The sequence below is a fragment of the Periplaneta americana genome, chromosome 6 (assembly GCF_040183065.1).
Source record: "Periplaneta americana isolate PAMFEO1 chromosome 6, P.americana_PAMFEO1_priV1, whole genome shotgun sequence".
Classification (NCBI taxonomy): Eukaryota; Metazoa; Arthropoda; class Insecta; order Blattodea; family Blattidae; genus Periplaneta; species Periplaneta americana.
The window spans coordinates 99,158,206-99,180,353 of record NC_091122.1 but is presented as its reverse complement, the minus strand read 5'-3'; the positions used below and the strand labels follow the sequence as shown (position 1 = coordinate 99,180,353).

General features: G+C 35.9%; 1 protein-coding gene across 5 annotated transcripts in view; it reads left to right on the top strand.

The window, feature by feature from the left end:
• Pkg21D (Protein kinase, cGMP-dependent at 21D) overlaps window positions 1-22,148 on the top strand; it is a 559,173-nt gene that overhangs the window by 129,970 nt on the left and 407,055 nt on the right. For all 5 annotated transcript variants that reach the window (XM_069828544.1, XM_069828548.1, XM_069828547.1 and 2 more), the window contains exon 2: window positions 12,097-12,145. The gene's annotated coding sequence lies outside the window, so the exon portion shown is untranslated. The remainder of the gene's footprint in view (window positions 1-12,096; window positions 12,146-22,148) is intronic.

The following is a 22,148-nucleotide window of genomic DNA, read 5'->3' as shown; positions in this document are numbered from 1 at the left end:
AATTCATGTATAGAATACCGCAGCAACCTTCATTCCGAGAATGCTTGGAATATTATTGTCGCTTGATATTCACTTACACTTCTACAGCGTATTGTTGATGCTTTGTAGCGCTTAACTCGCCCGCGCGTGCTGCATTCAATCGATACATCACGAGTGGTGGCGCTCGCCTGACTTGAATTTGCCTGCAGTCGTATCGTCCGCTGTATGGCACGGACGTCGCTGTATAACACGCTCTTGCCTTCAACTTGATTTACAAAAGAAATTATCATCTCTGTGTTAATAAATAAAACCTCCGTAAAATAATTTGCCGCCGTACACCGCCTGGTATTTGTAGCAATATCCCAAGATAACATGGAGTCATTCGCGCCAAAAGCAGTGAAATATTAGACGGAACAAATCTTTGCTTTGGCTTTCATCGGGTGAGAAAGTAAAGCTGTTAGCCGTATTTACTACACGTAAAACATTAATCTTGTCATGAATAAATATAAATGTTAGGTTCGTTGTACTGCGTTTGCTATTACTAGAGACCGGATTTTAAAGGGACAATTTTTTATCAAAAAAGGACTAAAAAAGGGAAAGTTATAGCCAAAAAGGACTTGAAAAAGGACTATATTACTCCCAGAAACACACTTCAGCAATTCATGGATATACATGGCACATACAATCTTACATTTATCTCTTCACAACATAAGGAAAGTGTTCTATTTGATGTAGTAAAAAAAGGACTCCCTAAAAAGGGTCCTATTTTACTTGAAAACACACTTCAACACATTCATGGATATACGTGGCACACACAATCTTACATTTATCTCTTCACAACATAAGGAAAGTGTTCTATTTGATGTAGTAAAAAAGGACTCCCTCAAAAGGGTCCTATGTTACTTGAAAACACACTTCAACACATTCATGGATATACGTGGCACACACAATCTTACATTTATCTGTTCACAACATGAGAAAAGTGTTCTATTTGATATATTTAAAAAAGGAATCCCTCAGAAGGGTCCTATTTTAATTGAAAACACACTTCAGCACATTCATGGATATAGTGGCACACACAGTCTTACATTTATCTCTTCACAACATAAGGAGAGTGTTGTATTTGATATAGTCAAAAAAGGACTTCCTCAAAAGGATGCTATTTTAATTGAAAACACACTTCAGCGCATTCATGGATACAGATAGTACACACAAGCTTATATTTATCGCTTCAGAACATAAGGAAAGTGTTATATTTGATCACATTTAACATTTCAGTATGTTTCAATATGATTCTGCTTCTTTGAATGCAGAATGTCTTTATAAACAGAAAATGACCTCTCAACATCAACTGAAACCAGAGGTGAAAATTTTCTTTTTATCCTGAATTCTAAATCAGCAGAATTTATTAGTTTTTCAATGTCTGGAATCAGAAGAAGAACGATATTTATGTTCGATTGCTCAGGAAGTTACGCTATAGGCCTATATAAAAAAATATAGCAAAATTATCTAAATGTTTGCGATATTTGTTAAAAAAAAAGGACCAAAATAAGCTATGTTTTTAAAAAAAGGGGAAAAAAGGAATATGGACTAAAAAGGGAAAAAAAGAGAAGTCAAAACCACATAATTTGGTCAGTGGAAGACAGTTTTGAACAATGTAATTATTTCATGTTTCGTGTTGAAATGAAAAAGGGATTTCCTTTTAAATCCGGTCTCTAGCTATTACACATCTCACGGTAGGCCTACATCTTGAGCGCTGGGTGGTGTCAGTGGACGATAGAATAAAAAATGGGCGTTCCTATGCGGCAAACTAGGACTGTTTGTCACATACATCATCTTATAAAACTCACGTGTTCTAACTAGAATGTAGATATCAGTGTACAAAAGATACCATTACTTCCACTCTAACGGTCGCTATAGCTCAAGATGTACCGCGACCGTGGAAGATTTTGGTACAAAGAAAAAAGGAGAGGTAATATGTCGATTCAAAATATAATTGGTTTATTTGTAGGCCTAACAGTATTCATCAACGTACTAGTGTTAGATGCAGAAATTGGAAGTTGCTACAAAATGTACCGAGACCACTCCGTTGAAAATATACATTTGATTTATCCGTTCGCGGTTACAAGAATGGATCGTAACCTCCTAAACCGCGAACTCCTACCACTGTAAGGATGCAACCAACAGCCAGTTGCCAATAAGTGGTTACCACAATAAAGACATCTGTTTCTATTTATCCCCTTTATTCAATATGAAGACGCATGAAAGGTGTAGAAGTAGAGCGCCATACTATCATGACCTTGACACTAGAATGAGATGATGTGGTTAGCATTACTTTGTGATCGGTGTTCACCGATACTCAATTTGACAGGATGATTGGGCTCTGGGGCTCTTCTGGAAGGAAAATAGAAATAATAACAATAATAATAATAACAACACACAAAATAGGTCCATATACTCGCATTTACACACTAATTTATTAATTACAATTCTTTCATTACATCTCTGCCTCTCTGCAACGTCACTGTTTGCGGTGATGGGAAAGAGAGGTAGTAGAAGTTTGCAATACTTTTTAATGAACTGACCCCCCAGATCAAGATAAGCCACTTGAAATATACCGGTCACTCACCGGCAGATATATAATAAAAGAACTGTATTAAGATACTCGTATTGCGCTGGCCTTCAATCCCCAAGGTTGCGGGTTCGATCCCGGGCCAGGTCGATGGCATTTAAGTGTGCTTAAATACGACAGGCTCATGTCAGTAGATTTACTGGCATGTAAAAGAACTCCTGCAGGACAAAATTCCGGCACATCCGGCGACGCTGATATAACCTCTGTAGTTGCGAGCGTCGTTAAATAAAACATAACATTAACACATTACTCGTATTACGAATCACCGTCATAGCTCAGACGGTAGCGTGCTTGCCTGTTGATCCGCAATTGTGTTCGGACGTGCATTGAAACGTCGCTTGGACCTTAGACCCGAAATTCAAATCTAATTCCATTTTTATAAGTGAATCAACATACGTATGAAAACAAAGTTTGCTACCAAAGACACTATTTTGACATCAGTTCGTCCATTCATAGTTTTCTGTCGAAGGGCAGGTATTTTACTGCAAACCTAGCATTCTCCAGTCTTCTCTATTTTCTATTTTCCTCTTAGTTTCGGCATGCGATTCATATAAATGTCTTCTATCTGATATCATCTTCTGCCTCGAACTTTTCTCCCGTTCATCATTCCTTCCTTCAAGGGAAAATCAAGAACATTTTCCAAAAAAATGTTATTGGATATTTTCTCTTTTTTATCATGTATATTTTCATACCCCAAATGAATTTAGTTCAATTATGATTACAAATATGTTTCTATTTTTTTTTTAATTAAGGCTGTAAGGGGGCCCATCATTTAAAGAGCTGTCAAAATTATTTTTTCATCAAAGAATTTTTTTTACAAATATCTGCTTACAAATCCAATAACTTTTCGTTCTAAAGTTGGCTCCCTGAAGTTATTAGACGAAAGTAGTGGAGGAGAATTTCAATTTACATAAATATTCATTTTAGTTTCAAATCCATTTTTCCCTAAGTTTATTTTTCTTGATTCAACACCAACATTTTTTATGCCAAATATTAATAAATGTGGATGAAATTTTTACTGCAAGTATTTATGAGGTAGCTGCATGTTCCTATACATTTATTTTGTGAGAAATGCTGCTAGTTTATTTTATTGATATTTTTTTCATGAATTGTAGGAAAAATAACATTTTTAAAATTTCAAAAACAAATTTCAAAGTGAATAGGTAAAATATTTCATAAATTGAAGCTCACATAGAGTCTCCCTCACAGCCTCAAATTCCCTTGCAAGGACACGCAATAACGTACCGTACCTTTCGATCATTTTTCCTCTTCCCATTTTCTGATTGCGTCATTCTACACGGTCCGTCTTGCTCCATTATCCAATTATTGGATGGGGCGTACTTAAGCTATTCTGCCTGTAGTATTGATTTAATTCTCAAATATATCCTTACTTACAAATGGCTTTTAAGGAACCTGTAAGTTCATTGCCGCCCTCACATAAGCCCGCCATCGGTCCCTATTCTGTGCAAGATTAATCCAGTCTCTATCATCATATCCCACCTCCCTCAAATCCATTTTAATATTATCCTCCCATCTACGTCTCGGCCTCCCCAAATGTATTTTTCCCTCCGGCCTCCCAACTAACACTCTATATGCATTTCTGGATTCGCCCATACGTACTACATGCCCTTACCTCTCAAACATCTGGATTTAATGTTCCTAATTATGTCAGGTGAAGAATACAATGCATGCAGTTCTGCGTTGTGTAACTTCTCCATTCTCCTGTAACTTAATCCTTTCAAATCCGTCCTTACGTAACCTAAAAGTTGCTTACCAAAAATAAAGACATGTCACGCATTTTAAGGATTTAATAAGTTCCTTTTCAATTTCTATTTATTTGCTTGATTATGTATTTATTTTGTGGTATCCTATAAATGTCGCTATCCATCTCCAATGTTCTGTAACGAAGCTCCACAAACTGCGGACAAAACTACATGGTTGAGCGTGATGTTGGCATTGCAAACAAATGTTCTCTGAATATTGATGTGGTTCCGTGGATTTGCGTGCGAGTTGCTTAATCTCGATCAGCAGTTGAGACAAAGGTGTTGGTGGCATGCGAACTTCTCAAACTTACTCGTTGCCCTCTGTAGAATTTGTTTTGAGCTGGAGTGCTTGCCTTTGTTTTCATATGTTTAATAGAAGCATACGATTACGGAGAAATAAAAACCATTACTGTATATTATGGATAAAAATATAAATTATTACCAAATCTTAAATTCCAAGGTCCGCTTCTTCCCCATAAAATATTATAGCTTTACTCCTTCATGGGACATGCGAGTGTATTTTCTCTCTCTAGTTCCATATTTTCTTTGGAATTCTGTTTGCCGGTATTCTTACTTCATTCGCATCTATATTTAGTACTTCAGTAACATATGTGATAATATGTATGCAGCTGTTATCATGTCTTTGTGAGTTCTTAATGAGTAGCCAATTAGATGCATTTCTGCACAATTTATTCTCTTGACGTATGTCGTGCTCTTTGAGTTCACTTGACGTTTGTGTTAGAGAAAAGCAATTATTGCATACATACATAAGTGTTCTGCTCATGGGCAGGTCTTTCACTGCAAACCCAGCATTCTCCAATCTTTCCTACTGTATTTTCTGCCTTCTTCTTAGTCTCCGCATATGATCCACATATCTTAATGTCGTCTATCATCTGATATCTTCTTCTGCCCCGAACTCTTCTCTCGTTCACCATTCCTTCCAGTGCATCCTTCAGTACGCAGTTTCTTCTCAGCCAGTGATTCAACCAATTTCTTTTTCACCTTCTGATCAGTTTCAGCATCATTCTTTCTTCACCCACTCTTTCCAACACAGCTTAATTTCTTATTCTGTCTGTCCACTTCACACGCTCCATTCTTCTCCATATCCACATTTCAAATACTTCTAGTTGTTTGTCTTCACTTCGTCGTAATGTCCATGTTTCTGCCCCATATAATGCCACACTCCACACAAAGCACTTCACTAGTCTCTTCCTTAAATCTTTTTCGGAGGTTTGCAGAAGATGCTACTTTTTCTATAAAAGCTTCCTTTGCCATTGCTATCCTCCTTTTGACTTCCTGGCTACAGCTCATGATACTGCTTATAGTGCACCCCAAGTATTTGAAGCGCTTCACTTGCTCTACTGCCTGATTTAGAATTCGCAAGTTTACCTTCTTTATTGTTCTTGCGACAACCATGGTCGTCTTGTTTGCATTTATTTTCATGCCATACTGCTCACAGCTGTCATTTAGCTCCAGTAGCATATCCCTTAGTATCATCTGCTCTTCCGCTAACAACGCGAATTATCATCAGCAAATCGTATGCACTCTATTCTTCTTCCACCTACTTTTACTTCTCCCATGTTCTGAAAACAGTTCTTCACCAAATTGTCCAAGTAGATGTTGAACAGGGTAGATGATAACGGCATCCTTGTCGTACTCCTCTCCCTATTTCACTTCCTTCCGACATTTCTTCTCCTATCCTGACTTTGACTCGTTTCATATGTAGGTTACTGAACAGTCTCCTGTCTTTCCAATTCACACTTATTTTCTTCAGGATGTCCATCAGTTTGTTCCAATCCACTCTGTTGCATACATCTCAAATTTGACTAGCGAACTATATTACTAGTCAGATGTATGCAATGTAGGGGGGAAAGGAACTGGCCTTCCTACCTTATTATCTCCTGGCTTAGTTGCGTCTTGAGTAATGCTTTATTGATGGAACTTAAGAGGTTCCAACCAATCTTCGGACTTCTGACTAAACATGAGTTTCTTAACAAATGAAACACCTTCATAGGTTTATGCTACTCCAAAAGAGTTTTTATTTTCCTTTTATAAAATTATTTAGGCTACACCTTGGCAATTAGATGGATAATTTAATGTTGATTTCTAGTGTATTAGAGTATAAGTAGCAGAGCTAGGAAATTGGTACCAAAACTATTAAGTTGTGTGAGCTTGGACTATATATCTACCGAATGAAAATTAATAGCGCATCTCTCAATGTCACTGAACCCGAACGAGAAACATATAGGGCCGGGTGGTAACCAAACGTGTGCTCCAATCGTCCACAGCCTTACAACAAAAAAAAATAATAAACGAATAATGTAAAAACATATATATAATTATAAACTTTGTAACTCCAAAACTAAAATAATTTACCCATACATATAAAAATAATATACAAAGTATAACCTACAATTATGATTATAGCCTCATTATAATAAATAACAATGAATATTTTCATTTTATCAAAGAAATACTTCTTTTATGTAAAAAAAAAAAACAATATTAGTACTCTGAAAATATTCGTTTTACGTTACAAAGACGTTACTGCAGCAAATCTGAAATATGATACAGTATATCCTACTATCATCAGGTGAACAACTACTTTGTGAATCTAATAGTGTATCTCGTATGTGGCACATAATATTAAACTCATAATTGTTTCAAGAATTTTTTTTTTTTTTCGTTTCTATTGTAATGACAGCTAGGAAGTTCGTATCGTAATTCCGATGTTGAACTTGGACTGTAACGCAATTGAATGCATAGCAGCACGAGACGTCAACATTTAACGAAGAATAATCCGGGAAATAATAAATGTGTTACACACCTCTTTTGTATAACTATTTAATAACAGATGAGTAATTTTTTTTGAAATCATGCATAATATTAACATTACATAAATAATATAATAATAACAACAGAATAGCTCACTTTATTTAAAATTTAAACTATTAATATAAATTAACAATATTCTTAAAACTATTCACGACGCTACACATCCCCACAGAATGCCAGTATGCTTTGTTTATGTCAACGTACCGTGTATCGTCTGTAGCGAGCGGTAGCAGGGCGAGGGGCGGGTGACATCTATACTCTTTGCTGTACTCAACTGAAAGCTACTATTTTGGTATGAACTTCTTTCCTATGATAAGTAGAAAATGCTACAGTAAAATAATAAGTTCTGTACAATTGATTGTATGTTATGACTTCTGTCCTCGTGAAAGATAAACGATAAAACATTTTGTGCGAGATCGTGCGTATTTGCTTGTTTTCCGCACAGAACCAATACGCGGTAAGTGTGAAATACCACATTCAGTATTCCCAACGTAACACACATAACAATTTCCCTCTTCTTACCGCTTAAGCGCGACATTCATTTTACTGCTTTAGGCTTTTAACATATTATTTTTAGAGACGTTTAACATAGTAATAATTATAAATTGGAAACTTACCACTGGAATTTCACCTAAATTGCAATGTTAATTATTGTTTTTAAATATTTTCAAAACTTAAGTAAAGTCTACTACTCCACGAAACTTATTGCATTCCTGATACAAGTAACATTAAGGAAGCCGTGAAAAAATCAACAAGATTCCAGATTTCGATGTTATTACTGCAATATGTTATATAAATAATATTGTTAAAATATTAAAATGAAAAATAAATCATTACATAACCTTACCGTTTGTTTTAAGTTCGCATTTATAGACTGGGGGAAAAAAGACAGACGTATATCCCGGCCTGCTGGAGTATAGTAAACACAGAAAACATTTTATAGCAACAATGTTGAAGAAAGATATTTTGGTTTTCCGAAGTTGCCGTCATTAAACAGAAACCAACATGGAGATTTCATTGCAACTAATTAGAAATTCGTCTTTCAGGTATGTAATAAACGATCTTCGCACAAAATAATGTACGATACACGAGCGGTATGTTTGTTTTCATGTTCTCGGAAATTAAAAAAGCTCAACTACATTTCGCTTTTTCAATCTTTTCCTCGAACATGAAAACGTCAACATATCGCTCTTGTAACGTATATTACTATTGCAGAATAATAATAATAATAATAATAATAATAATAATAATGGCGGCGACCGCATAGACTAGAGCAGTGGTACACATTACGTGGCCTGCGGGTTGCATGCGGCTCTTGAACTAATATTACTATTACTACTTTTTTTTTTAGATTTTTTATTATTTCTGTAATAATGTGCAACTAGAGAAAACTTTGGTGACCTTCATCGTTACTGCCAGTGAAGGTGTTCAACAGCGACACATATTTGTTTTCTTTAAAAAAATAGCAGTCATGTCTCATGTGCTTATGTTGTTTAGTTAACTGTCCGAAGACAGGTTTCAACCTCTTAAATGACACCAAAGTTCATTTCCACCTCCATTGCATATATCGTTGACTAGTAATATATTACCGTTCCCGGACACTTTTCCCAAGCCATTTTTCCCAATCTGATAGTCCCAGTTGTGCATTATCCCAATGACCATTTCTCCCAAAACATTTGTGTCAAGGGCAATTTTCCCAATTTAATATTCCCACTGTTAAATTATTCATTTTTTCCAAGTAGGCGTACATATTGTAGTGAGTATCCGTGGTAATGCTGTTTAGGTGTAGTGTAATGCGAAATTCTAGTATAATTTTGTCACAGATTATAATTCCACCTGCGGGAGTAAAGAAATTACTACTTAATGGACATATACAGTAATATACTATAGAAGAAACACAAAAATGACAAAGATTACTGATATTGCTTTCGAACACAGGAATGCACATCTACTCCAATTACACAAGGGGTTGGAGAACATATTACCATATTGAAAGAAAGTATTCATTCTCATGTTTCAAACCAAGAAAAGGTCAATGCAGAATTGGTGGCTCAACGAATGAAAAGAATTGCAACTGAACAAACAGAAATACCTCCTGTACAAATTCTTCGTACAAAACTTCTAAGAGTTGAATCGGGAATTTTAAGCCAGCTACAGATCGAGAAAATCTGAAGAAATCTTTATGCGGTGTTAGAAGGTACTGTAACTGCCTACAGAACCAATTAATTTAGAAGATTTAGGAGAATTCCCAAACTATTATAAGATGACACTAGATGGTGACAACTTTTTCAGTACAAAAAAGATAACAGAACTCTGCATTACCTAAGATTCATTAGCCACAATTTCTGTTTCTAACTGATCATCTTTCATTTCTAAGTAAACAATTTAGGAAAATTATATGTTGTTTGAATTTTTTGGGAATGCAAATGCAAATGGCTTTTGGTAAAAGTGGCCAGTTTAAGAATTGGAAACTTCAGTGTTGGGAAATTGCAGTTTGGGAAAAATATCTTTGGGAAAAGGACATTGGGAAAATTGTCACTGGGAATTACAGATTGGGGAAAATGTACGGGAATCTATATTACACTAATCAGACTACGGATGCATGCAAACAATTGTTCTTCCTCTGAAGCATCGTCAAGTTAGATGTGCTGCATGATAATAGATGTAGAGTACCTATCAGCCATAACTTATTATCAGACAGCGGATTTTCGGTCCCGATACTGAACGCTAGGTGTATGTCAATTTCAGGGAGGTAATTGAACTCGTTGCTGCACTCCCTCCGTAAGTCAAGAGAAGTGAGTCTTGTTGCTTTATAGGGATCGAAAAACCGCTCTCTGCTTATTACAGAGTGATTTATATAGAACTGACACATTTATTTCTTTCTTTATTTCAAGACGAATGATGCTAGCCACAATTTGTTATATCTCAAATGTAGAGTATCTTTGGGAGATTGCTAACCTCTATAGCAAATGTTGAAAATTCGTTATTTATTCGGCTGGAAATTCACTTAATTACCAGTTTTTAACGTTAAATTAAGCAGGAGTTTTGATTCCCTGTCACGAGATGCGCAGATGTTTATTCTTTATTCTGTATATTTATTGTCGTTAAAATTATTATTATTTTAGAGATCAAGTTGTTTCCAATTCGTTTACCAGTCCCAGTATTGTGTTTTTTCGGGGGGGGGGGGGATTACGAACACCAAATTCTCTCTGGTATGCCCTTTGAGTAGCTGTAATTGAATTCGTAATCCAGTATTGCTTCACAAGAAAGAGCCGTTGATTTAATGTGTACTGCATTTTCAAAATGTCGAAAACAGCTGCCAACAACAAGGAATAAAGAATAAACATCTGCGCATCTCGTGACAGGGAATCAAAACTCCTGCTTAATTTGACGTTAAAAACTGGTCATTAAGTGAATTTCCAGCCGAATAAATAAAGAATTTTCAACATTTGCTATAGAGGTTAGTAATCTCCCAAAGATACTCTACATTTGAGGTATAACAAATTGTGGCTAGCGTCATTCATTTTGGAATAAATAAAGAAAGAAATGTGTTAGTTCTATATAAATCACTCTGTATATCTTGATAATATACTTGTAATAACGGGTTGTAAGCGTTTTTATCTTAATATACATTACAATAGCGTGCATTAAAATTTTGATAACGCGTATCGGAAACACTCCCAATCAAGGATATAAAAACTGAAAATGTTAAAAATGTCCGTAATATCTGAACAGAAAGTAATGTCTTGTACTATTGTAAAAACGAATTGACAATAAAAGTATCATACCATGTAGCCGAAATTAAACCATTTATATATTCGGAGATTATGAAGGAGTGCCTCCTAGCTGTATGTGACACTTCATTTTCTAAATTTCCAATTTAAAAAGAGAGAGGAGGTGAAGTAAAACAACAAATCAACTTGTGTTGATATGAGTTTACAGGAGAGTAGCAAAGTCTGTCTTTCAACTTCAATAATAATAATAATAATAATAATAATAATAATAATAATATAATAATAGGTTAAATAATTTAATAATTAAAAATCCGCGCATTTTGTTAAGCTTCAATGCTGTGAAATGCATTGCTGCTCTCGGCAAATTGCTGTTTCTCGCTTTTGGCTCTCCTCTAGCTTCTAGTATCACTGGACTAGAGCGTCACCGCATTGGCTGTTCTTTTGAAATACAGAATGATCTCTGTGTGGCCACGTCTGTGACTAAAGCGCTAGCGTGATTGTCTTCGGTTCCCGGTTAGATCATGGTGGAATTTTTGGTGGACAAAGCAGACGTTACAGAGGATTTATCTCGGGGTACTCCCATTTTCTGTATGATTCTACCTACTCTCTCCAGTTTTCCCTCATTTCATCTATCATCTGCAATAGTTAAAAATAGACTGGGTGAAGTTTTCGGGGTGCTATAGGATTCTGATGCTTATATAGGAAGGGGTTGGGGCTCCGGACCCTGGGACTTATCAGGGACTTGACTCTGTCAGGACTAAGGCATGATGACTCACTTGTCAGCATCGGATTCATGAATATTTTGGCTTTATATTTTGAAAAAGTAGCGTATAATCTACAGTAGAGTACATTTTAAATGCATTTTTATTTATTATGTTATTATTTATTTTGTATAACAGTACATTATATGCTAATTATATACAGTACATTATATTATGATGTTGGGATAAATATACATTTTCGAATAGAAAGCAAACTTGTAACGATCTGTTTCATACTGCAAATGTCGTCTTTGGAACCAAATTCCCTACCTCTCAAATATTACTGCATGCTTAATCTGTTTGAAGAAAGACATGATGTCATGTGGAGTTGATACAGTTCTAACAGCTTCCTTGATTACGTGCATTAACTGAAGTACACTTTTTTGTTGCAGGGAATGCAGGGCTGCGTTTTGAAGGCGGACCCACCTAGAAAATAAAGCAGTGAGTACATTTTTGTCAATTTTACTAATAGAACGCTCCTGGTAATGCTGATTGATTTATTTATTGAGTGATACGTAAGGGGTCACGAATACCCACTACTTAGAACATTCTCTGGTCTACTGTACTATCTATTGGGCTTATTTTCAATGAAAACGGCTGGCTGACTGCGCTAAGGGTCTCTATATCCAGGGTTCCATGCAGGCAATCTCATGCTTCTTTACCAGCCTCCTCCGCATGTCGCTGACCGGTGATCGGAAAATTGCTGATGAATTTGATGATGGGCAATGAAGGGATGTTGACAAAGTGATGCCTGTTCATACATTGGAGAAGCAGAAAAGCCCTCATAAAATTTCATCTGCTACTCTATCCGCAAGAAGTGTCGCTGGATTTTTCAATGAAAGATCCTCGGTGTTATCCGGATTTAAATCCGGACCGCCTGTGTGACAGACGCGTGGTCTAGATTACGTAGACAACGTAGGGACCAACTTATTTTAGTCATACCAGCAACCGGAGGAATACCAAAGGAAAGCCACTAAGATCTTCGAAAGCAGACCTGGCTGCTGGAAATTATTACATCTATATAGATAATAGTTTTTCTCGTTGCTGTTCCTTGAATCAAGCGCAGGAATTTATACAAACATAAGGACAAGAATTTTAGTTTCTACGTTCTAAGTTTACGGACTGTTGTAACAGAATTTCAAAGTGAAAATGCAATTGCGATCTCAATAGTGAAAAGTTGTACTAAAACGGAATCAGAATAATAATAATAATAAATAATAATAATAATAATAATAAAACAATAAAGCTGTTTTACAAACAGCCAAAGCTTGAGCTCGGCAGTCTCCTTGGAAAGGCAAAAGTAAAAATATACTTGTACATTAAGATAATATAAAAATATAAACAAATGAAATAAGGATACCTCTGTGATGTCAGCATGCTGGTCCCAGGTTCGATTCCCGGTTGGGTTGAATTTCCTGGTTGAGGTTGTTCAGGGTTTTCCCTCAACTTAAGACAAATGCCAGGAAATTCGGGCCACAACATCCCTGAATATCACCGACTTCATTCATCACCAAAATGATATTCATTAGAAATCAGTAATACATCTACAGACGCCATCTAGTTCACAACAATAGAAGTAGTCTCAACAATAGTACACAGATCTTCGGATTTCATCCAAAAGATTGATTCACGATATGACCAGAGATGTTAAAGCGAATATATTATATAAACATAGTGAAACAAAATAAGTTTCTAGAAAAATGAAGGCAGTATTTTTAAGGGTCCATTTCCCTGTTACAGAAAAGCCTGCAAAAATAATTTATACACTTTATTTTTAAAATCAAATTATTCATCGATGTTACATCTGGAGAATTATTATTATTACATTGTATAGCCATGAGCCAAAATTAGAGCTACACCTGAGACCAGATTCGGTACTACACTTAAGTTCAATTAGTTGAAGAGAAATGGCACATCTTCCTGTAGAACAAACATGAAAATTAGACTAGTACTTGATTTTGTTTTTGAGGCAATATGTTACTCGTAGTAATAAGCTTACACATTCGCTATTCTTTTTAATATCTAAAACTCAGAAATTTTTATTTATGAGATCTGTTGGATAATCTAAGTGCATATTTAAATAAACTTTAATTATCTCTTATTAAGTTGATTCAGGGGAAATAGAACAAATTTTATCATACCTCCCCAACCTATTATTCCATGCTGAATAACCACCTGAGTTAAAACTAAACAGATCGTATTACATTACATGCCACAAGGGATCGTAGCTGGTAAAATTTATATATTGATTTTTTTAATTGAGAGCAAGATCATCTGTGCTTCCCAATGTTAGTTTAGGTCTAATATAATGCCTAAATATTTAACCTGTTCACATGGAAGAATTTTAGGACATAAGCAAGAATTAATATTTGAATGATATCTGGTATGTAAAGTCGACAGGTTTTCAAATATAATGTTTGCCAAAGAATATATAAAACTAATAATAATAAAAATAATAATAATAATAATAATAATAATAAATTAATAACTTTACAAGCGCGCTTTTGTGTCAGATTTCTCGGACGTGGACATGAGTTTGACACTCTTGGAATCGTAACCAGTTCGTACGTGGTTAATTATATTTCAGAATCTGGATACTAATGTGGCACATGTGCAAGTGAGAATGGTAGGATTCATGTGGCAACTCTGCTAATATGATTCAAGGCGTCTCGATGTCGCAGGTGACAGCTGTGTTGCACTCGCTAAGTGCTGTTTGTTAATACACTTCGTTTGTAGCTGCTAAACTGTTTAGTGAGGTGTTACAAATGTCCTGTCCTCTCTTGCATCTTGAATCGTTCCCAAATTAGAAACACGATTAAAACTCGTTCGGAACACATTAGCAGCTTGGACGGACGAGTCTGCTTCAATTACTTTTCGAAAACATACATAGACTGTAGCCGTCGGTTAGCTTAGTGAAATGGGTTCGACTCCCTCTGCTGACTTAGTCTTAAATTGTATCGTGCAACTTCTTTTATTCAGTATTTGTTGAGGATTACTCAGGCTTAAATGTCAACTTATTGCTATGTACCGAAGTACCTACATATAATATTTCCGTGCAGGAATTCTGCGTTATCATATGATGAAGAATCGGTGGAGCGGAGAAAAATTCTTTCCGACACCGGGATTCGAACTCGGGATTTCAGCTCTACGTGCTGACGCTCTATTCACTAACTCACACCGGATTCCAATTCCGATGCTGGATTGAATCCTCTCAGTTTAAGCTCCACCTCTTAGTTACCCTTTTAATGACCAACCCTCATGCACTGTGTCACAGGTGTGTGACAGTGGCACAATTTCCAACACACTAATGTGCAGAGGTGCACTCATTACGAGTGACTAAATGGCCGGGATCTGACGGAATGAGCACCGTCTTAAATCACTAAGTGATTATATACGTATATCATATTATTGCGATGTATATGAAAATTCCGTGCAGAAATTCTACGTTATCATATGATGAAGGATCGGTGGAGCGGAGAAAAATTCTCTCCGGTACCGGGATTCGAACCCGGGTTTTCAGCTCTACATGCTGACGCTCTATCCACTAAGAGGTGGAGCTTAAACTGAGAGGATTCAATCCGGCATCGGAATTGGAATCCGGTGTGGCTTAATGGATAGGGCGTCAGCACGTAGAGCTCAAAACCCTGGTTCGAGTCCCGGTGCCGGAGAGAATTTTTCTCCGCTCCACCGATCCTTCATTAAATATCAACGTTAAGAGTTTTTATCAGTTATTCTTAAGCGACGCGGTACCAACTGCGAGGTTATCTAGTGTCGACAGCGATATTGAATTTTGAAAAGACGAGTTCCAGGATTAGTCATGGAATTATGTGATATTCGCCCTGTAAGTGAGGAAAAGCTCAGAAGTCAACTAGGTAATCATCCCAAGTAGCATTCGAACCGACGCCCGAGAGTAGCCACGCTAATTCCTAGACCACGTCAATGTCCTCTAGGGATGTTCACTGTAACTTGTTCTATTGACCGTTCGCCTTAAGTTACTATGAAATAGTGTCGTGGAAAAGTGATGCGTTGCAGTACTTGCATGGTTCCTAGACGTCCAGGATTTTAATGGTGTCCTGGGTCCTGGATTGTGTTATGTTTGTCCTGGGATGTAAAAAAAAATTCTAAAAATACAAAATTTCTATAAAATTATCTTAAAACTTCTTTATTCATTTTTCAAGATCAATCCCACCTATGTTCAACGTCGTCGTCAGTGCCGCCTGGCACCTCAATCAGGTTCTATTGAAATAAAAACTATAATGCTGTATAGTATGTATTATATATTATATATTTATTCTATATTGATATGTAGAAGAATGGAGCGTGTGAAATGGGCAGACAGAATAAGAAATGAAACTGTGCTAGAAAGAGTAGGTGAAGAAAGAACAATGCTGAAACTGATCAGGAAGAAAAAAATAAATTGGATGAGTCACTGGCTGAGAAGAAATTTCCTACTGAAGGATGCACTGGAAGGAATGGTGAACAGAAGAAAAGTTCGGGGTAGAAAAATATATCAGATGATAAACATTAAGGTACATGGATCATATGCGGAGACTAAAAGGAAGGCGGAAAATAGGAAAGATTGAAGAACGCTGGGTTTGCAGTGAAAGACTTGCCCTTGGGCAGAACACTATGAATGAAGACTTAATTAATTAATGGATAAATATTTGTTTGGAAGTTGGTTCGTTATGTAGGATTTGAACACTGTATCATGCACTTTTTCTGTATAGGTCAGGCTGCAATACGACATTATTTTTCCAGACTTTATCAATAATTCAAAGGAAATTTCATAATATAGCAGAAATGTAACAAAATTAAAAGTTTAGACAGCCCAATATATTTAGATGAAATACATAAAACGAATAAAATCAGTTGCATTACAAGTTGAATTAATTCAAATGTGTAGTCACGTTTAGGTATGCAGTAAGCCTGATCATTACCTGTCCTGCATTCCTGATGAGTATTTGCCTCTTACTTTGTGCATCGGTGATAAGGATGATTGTAAAGTTTAGAAGTATAATAAGAGTGTCTACCGGTAACAAAGTTACCAAAAAGAAAGTAATTTTAGCATTTGGTAACGAAAGTAACGAATTTAAGACTCCGAATGATTGTGGGTGACGAAATCATGCATATTGTTCTGCTTTACGTATTTAATTTTTATTTAATCTACGCTAAGATGGAGCTGAAACAGCTATAGTTGCAAAAACAAATGTTATTGAAACAAAAAGCTGATAAGTTTAAAGTCCATTGAAATGAGGATCAGAGAACTTTAGAAACAAGTTTGATGACAGATCGTAAGATGACTGAAGTATTTTTCCATTGTGCTTATGAGTAATTGTTAAGTTATGATAACTAAAAAATAATTAATTTTTGTTTCACATTTTCCGTAGACACCTTGATAATGTAAATACTGTAGGTGAAACTGAAATATTACTCGACCAAGGCCAGTGGAGTCCTGCAGCCCGGAGCCGTGGCGCTACTGCTCCTGCGTTCGTAATACCGCATCGCGATAGTTCACATTACGCCCGCGGCTCCACTCGCCTCGGTCGAGTAATATCTAGAGAAATTATTCAGTACTCCTTTCGATCACCAAAAATTTCATCCTTGCTCCATGGTATTCCTATTATTTTGCCGTTTGTGAATGACATGTAGGTGTATGTGGTTAGTAAAAGTATCGGGGAATAGTTATTAAAATTATTGTCCCATATAATATTCCTCATTTCTTCCTTAATCGCCTTTAACCTTAATTTTTACTGACTCTATTCCGGTGTAGGAAAGGGCATATTTTTGTACAAACAGTAGACTCAATACGGATCTCCCTGACCATATGGTCAGCACGATACAGGACCACAGATGAAGACGTCATAGAACAAGTAGGCATACAAGATGAAGGATAACAACACCTAGTCTAGTGGAATGGAGATAAAACTCCATTCATTTCAGGAACTGAACCGAGGACCACTTTGATTGAAAGTGCAGACGCAATCAATGAAATTGAGTCATAGCGGCGTCTCTTGAAATATAATGATGTGTTTTCAGGATAAAATATACAGATATACAAGAATTGTTCATTTAATATTATTGAATAAGAAAATCCTTCGACAGCAATGTAACCCTTGAAAACTGGAACCAAGATCATAGGAACCATTCTAACCACTGTAACCTGAGGTACGGATGTTAGCTGAAAATCGCCCTGTAGACCTATAACCTAATTTTTATATTTAACATATTAAGACCAAAGTCCCTGATGTTATTAAATTTTCCTGTGATTTCGTCTTTTATCACAATTTTAGTTCTAATTGATCGAGATCGTTAAAAACTAAGATATTACATACTTACTTATTACTTACTTACGGCTTTTAAGGAACCCGGAGGTTCATTGTCGCCCTCACATAAGCCCGTCATCGGTCCCTATCCTGTGAAAGATTAATCCAGTCTCTATCATCATATCCCACCTCCCCTAAATCCATTTTAATATTATCCTCCTATTTACGTCTCGGCCTCCCCAAAGGTCTTTTTCCCTCCAGCCTCCCACCTAACACTCTATATGCATTTTTGAATTCGCCCATACGTGCTAATCTCAAACGTCTGGATTTAATGTTCCTAATTATGTCAGGTGAAGAATACAATGCGTGCAGTTCTGCATTGTGTAACTTGCTCCATTCTCCTGTAACTTCATCTCTCTTAGCCCGAAATATTTTCCTAAGTACCTTATTCTCAAACACCCTTAATATCTGTCCCTCTCTCAACGTGAAGTTTCACAATCATACAGAACAACAGGTAAAATAACTGTTTTATAAATTCTAACTTTCAAATTTTTTGACAGCAGACTAGATGACAAAAGCTTCTCAACCGAATAATAACACACATTTCCCATATTTATTCTGCGTTTAATTTCCTCCCGAGTTTAATTTATAGTTGTTACTGTTGCTGCAAGGTATTTGAATTTTTCAACCTCTTCGAAGGATAAATTTTCAATTGTTATATTTCCTTTTTGTACAATATTCTGGTCACGAGACATAATCAACTTGCTGCATTTTGCTCGTAATACTTTTCGATGATTTTGAACTGATTCTTGTCAGTTTTTCGTGCTGAATTCGAAACTGACCTCCACATTGTCCCATCACATCAGAATGTTTCACAAATCACAAAAAAAAACAACAAAACAAAATACCTAAAAACAATATCTTTAGAGGCAAATATACAAATATATCGCATTCATGTTAGTTAAATACGTGTAAATCAGAGTTTGTGACAAAATTAGAACTATCAACTGAATAACAAAGCTAGTAACATAATATTTACGGTCATATAACCTTATCGTGACCATATGTGCATCTCACTTCACTTGAAATTTCCGTTTCTTTGACTTCCTGGAAGACGTTTTTGAAGAATTATCTCTCCTAAACATCCAGCAGTAATCAGTCATCATATTCACACTCCACTTTCCTTGGTATCTGGTTTCCATGTCTTTGATTCCTGATGAAACCTTTCACCATTTTCCTTACTAAAAGCGCCTAAGTTCTCGGGAGGTGCGAATATAGAAAATGAACTTTAACACTCATATTGCAGCCCAAGGTTCTGAAGTTACCCAACATAGTTTCAACCATTTCTTTGTAAGTGTGTTCTTTATAGTTGCCTAAGAAATGATTTACAACCATTTTCAAGCTATCTCAAGCATTCTTTTCTGAATCACACATAACAGCGTCAAAATAATTGTCTTACATTAATTTAGGTATCTGGGGATCTACAAAAATTCCTGACTTGACTTTATAACTGAGTGAAGGAAATTTATCACATAGGTATTTAAAACACTGTCTATTTTTGTCCAAAGCTCTCACAAACTGCTTCATAAGACCTAATTTAATATGTAGGGGTGGTAACAAAACTTTGGTGGGGTCAAGTAATGGCTCCAGAATAATGTTCTTCATTCCCGGTGTAAATGTTTGTCTCCAAGGCCATTCTTTCCTCTCCCAATAGGAAGTCCTATCTCTGCTTAAATATGCCAGAGATAGGAACAGGCACCTGCATATCTGTGTGCATTTACTTCAGGTACAATCAGGAAGTGGCTGCTTGTTAAGGGATAGAAAAATTCTACCAGTATCAAACACAGACCAGGCATGCGGCAGTGGTGAAAATATTACATAGGTCATTTAATTCATATCTACATTAACCTAACAACTTACAGAGAGATATATGAAATTACTTTAAAATTGCAGCAAATAAATTGTCAAACAATTATTTAAAATATTAATTTTTGTACGAACACACTTTAACAAAGATTTAGAAAAATCCAAACTATAAATGTGCAAAGTTTCATAACTGCGCGATAGTTTCTGACAAAGATGTACCTAAAGTAGGTAAAATTAACATGGCGGGGTTAGGGTTTTACAATCCCCCCTAAAAATATTACAATTAAATAAAATCAGTTATATTAAATATCTCATTGTAAAAGTATTTCTATGACTGTAATTCATACTCAAAAGAAATAATATTACATATTTTAATGGTATATCTAGAAAACAGTGGGCCATGGAACGTTTGGTTAATTGGCATTATTTGCATTTACAAATATTAAAAAATAACTTAATAACGATTAGTCCGATTAAATTCAAATTTGGTGATATTATTACTGTTAATGCTGTTAATTAACAGTAAAAATTGTTAGAAAATCTGTTAAGAAATGTGGAAGTTTGAAAATTCAGTCCCCGCGTCCCTTAACCAAAAATAAAATTGCGAATTGTGGAATATTCTGATGTGATGGGCAAAAACTAAGTACATTTTCGTGATGAGCACACAACAGTCGACAAGAAACGCTATTTAGTTTCAATTCATATAAAATGATGCTGAACGGTGTAATCATTGTCTTTTCGGGATTTACTTCCAAACCTATCGCTTTACTTGCTTCAAGTAAAATTTCCGCGTTTTCCCTAATCGTTGTGACATTAATTATATGTATGTTGTTGTTTAGTCAACTGTCCGAATACAGGTTTGAACCCCGTATGTGACACCAATATAGGCATTTCTCATGGGACAACTAAGCCAGGAGAAAATAGGGTTGGATGTTCAGTTCCTTCCCCCCTCCATTGCATATATCGCTGACTAGTAACAATATATATCTGTGTGTGTGCGTGCGTGCGGTATATAACTTATATGTATATAGAGACATCTGCATATTATTTACGTTGCTTTTTAATCTGATTTAGTCGACCTGGTTGGCGAGTTGGTATAGCGCTGGTCTTCTATGCCCAAGGTTAAGGGTTCGATTCCGGGCCAGGTCGATGGCATTTAAATGTGTTTAAATGCGACAGGCTCATGTCAGTAGATTCACTGGCATGTAAAAGAACTCCTTCGGGACAAAATTCCGGCATATCCGGGGACGCTGATATAACCTCTGCAGTTGCGAGTGTCGTTAAATAAAACATAACATTTAACATTTTAATCTGATTTAACAAATTGTTGTTTTAGAAGCTGAAGAGAACCACTACCGAAGCTAACTACAGCAAGGGTTTTTTTAGCCCAAAAATGAGTTAACTATGCGATATCCTAGTTACATATGCAGGGGAAATTTTGCTGGTATTAATATTCTCAAAGGACGTGCATAGACTACATCAACCTGTGAATATCGAAATGTGGGACACCCGAGAATAGATGGAGGTACAAAGGTACTTTAATTCAGGACCAGACTCTGGTGGCCTAATTGTATGCAGAGAGACGAATAAAAAGAAGAGACTTGAAGCTTCTATTTTCTCACATCCTTCGAAGAATGAGACTTTGAAATTATCCACACATCTGCATTCCTGTGTTCATGGACCGCTGGTATTTAATCTGGATTATGTCTGTGGGTTATTCCGATCTTACCAAAAGTGTCGATCGATCTGGTTCACTCAGTATCTTAGTAGAGTTTGTTTAAACCTGGTGTTACTAAAATAGAACTTCCACAGTCATGGCTTTTGTTTGCTCCGGACTAACCATAACATTTGTTATAATTGTTTACACGAGCCCTGGAATTTGTAGTGGGGAAGAGCCGCCGGCATTTTAAGACGTTTCTTTGAAATTTGTTAAGATATTCTTTCAAAATATCGTGTTTTTTTATAAAAGGTAGGATGGGGGAAGTAGAACAAACTTCGAGATAATTGAATGAAGCGTTTGCAATGACTGAAATATTCACATTTAATTGGTATTATTTGTTTACATTACCAACGAAATTAAACTCTGCGAATGTCTGCATACTGCATATTTCGGAACTAGGGCTTTAAGTACCATATTGTTCGTGTTATCTGTAGCATTACTTTCTCGTTATATGAAAATTAAATTCAACAAAAATAATAAGAAACAGTTTATTCCTTGTCCAACTATTCATTCCAGTCCACAATTAAAGAAGTAATTATTATGCTGTAAAGCGAAAGTGTTATAATGGAGCAAAAATATTTTGTGCTTTTAAGGG